This window comes from Echinops telfairi, unplaced genomic scaffold (assembly GCF_000313985.2).
Source record: "Echinops telfairi isolate 266 unplaced genomic scaffold, ASM31398v2 ScPeMD7_443;HRSCAF=831, whole genome shotgun sequence".
NCBI lineage: Eukaryota > Metazoa > Chordata > Mammalia > Afrosoricida > Tenrecidae > Echinops > Echinops telfairi.
The window spans coordinates 1,259,912-1,261,853 of record NW_022104341.1 but is presented as its reverse complement, the minus strand read 5'-3'; the positions used below and the strand labels follow the sequence as shown (position 1 = coordinate 1,261,853).

At 45.0% G+C, this 1,942-nt stretch overlaps 1 protein-coding gene across 2 annotated transcripts in view; it reads left to right on the top strand.

The window, feature by feature from the left end:
• Positions 1 to 154: 154 nt before the first annotated feature.
• HIPK1 (homeodomain interacting protein kinase 1) overlaps positions 155 to 1,942 on the top strand; it is a 54,006-nt gene continuing 52,218 nt past the window's right edge. Inside the window, exon 1 of one of the 2 annotated variants that reach the window (XM_045292197.1) lies at positions 155 to 208. The gene's annotated coding sequence lies outside the window, so the exon portion shown is untranslated. The remainder of the gene's footprint in view (positions 209 to 1,942) is intronic. The other variant, XM_004699161.2, reaches the window with a different exon arrangement.

The window sequence follows — 1,942 nt, the reverse complement described above, 5'->3', positions numbered from 1 at the left end:
CCTTGCCGCTTCTCTCCTGGGCGTGTTGTTGTCCTTAGGTGACTGGGGGCCGCCTTACATCTCCTCACCCGGCCGGTTTTTCCCTGGCTGTCGTGGCCAGTTGCCACCGTGGGGCTTGCGCGTGTGTATTTCTCCGCTCTGCTGGTCTCCAGGGTCTAAGGTTATGCGTGTTCGAGTCCAGGAGGCGGTGTCTGGAGAGGATGGTGGGGTGAGTGGGTCTGGAAGCCTTCTTAACTTGTCCCCTAATGTGCTGCAGTGGTTCAAGGTGTAATTTGTTGTGATGGAGATTGCGTGAGACCAGCCCACCCTCTGTGCATCTGTGCACGGCAGATCTAAAGGGCTGGCTCAAAGGGAAACTTCGGTTCCCTTATTTACCCTCTCAAAGCTGTCGTTAGAAAGGACAACAAAAGATGTGCACCGAAACTCGGGTAACGCTCACACTGTGGGGAAGAGGCCCTTTTTGTACCTAGCAACCTAGACCCGGCTCAGTCGCTCAGCCGCCCGGAGCGCTGGTCGAACTAAGCTCCAGTTTGTTGTGGTGACAAACCTGAGAGCAATGGCCCGTGTTTATGGTTGGGCGAGCTTTCGTTCCTGTTTAGGTAGGGTGGGGTAGGGGTGGAGGGTGGGGGGGTTAGGGAAGGGCAAGGGGTGCCAACCTCTAGCTTCCATGTGTTTTTTCTCCACTGAAACCAGACTCACTTATAGACTCATCTTGGATGCTTTCTTGTCATTTTGGGAATTCTCAGTAACCTCATCAAAAACCTCATTTCAACTAGAGACTTTTGTGCCTCACTCCGCTCTTCAGCTTATTTGTTTCCTAGTAACTGATGAAAACAGCATTGTGGCTTCCTGGGCCACAAGTGGGGTTAAAGTAAATGGCTGATGCCCTCTTTCAAACCTTCAATTTTACCCTTGTTTGTGTAGAGCTATTTTTGACTTTTGGTCTGTAGGTTTTTTTTTCTTTACTTCTTTTTCCTTTTAAGATTATAGAGAATGCAAACCATTACCAGCTTTTTCCCCCTTCTTTCCTTTCTCCAGTCTTACAAAACTTTAAGGCTTTCAGTAAAAGCTTTAAAAATCTACTGGCAAGACATTTTACCGGGTAGTTGTTCAGTTGGTGGTTTTCGCTCCTTGCATGTCATTATCTCAGAGGTCTGTGTTACCCAGCTGGTGTGGCAGTGAGATGACCAGTGTCAAAGATTTTAAGATACTGTTTCTGATTTGAAGGGGATTTGGGTAAAGAACTTGTTGAACTGGAGGCAGGGTAGCTAGGCAAACATCCCAGGGAGTAAGATGGTGAATGAGATCTTGTGACTATTGTTGGGCCGGTTGTAGAGAAGGCTTTTTGCTGATGACCACTTTATGAATGTATAGTTTATCTTATCTCTGGAGAGATTGCAACTTTATGGGTCCTAGATAAATTGATTGTTAACAAGCCAGAACTCCCTCCTAAAAGAAGAAGAAGCAGCGGGGCGGGGAAGATAATCTCAAAGTTCACAGTGCTCTGGAAAAAAGAATTCTTTCATTCTGTGGTTTTGTTTTTATAAGCACAGCTCAGCAGTCCGTGGTGTGTTGGTAGAAGCCAGTGAGCCAAATCTGCCTGGCAAATTTCTTACACTTGGAATTTGTGCAGCTTGTTGTCAGTTATACATTGTGATGGGTCCTTTTGTAATTTGAAGATGTTTTGCAAGTCTTTTTTAACTTTTAAAATTGTAGCACTGTAAGTGTAGAGGTAGCAGAACACTTGCCATTTCAATAGTCTTCACATATACAGATGAGTGACATTAAAATATGCTTGTCATGTTGTTCAGCCCTGTCCTTCGTGAACTTCTTGATCTCCCCTTTTGTTTTCATCTTTGTGACAGTATAAAGCAATCTATGTGTTTTTCAGGGTTTAAGGCATTTTAGTAATTTTAATTCTTCAGTTTCTTTCCATGCAATC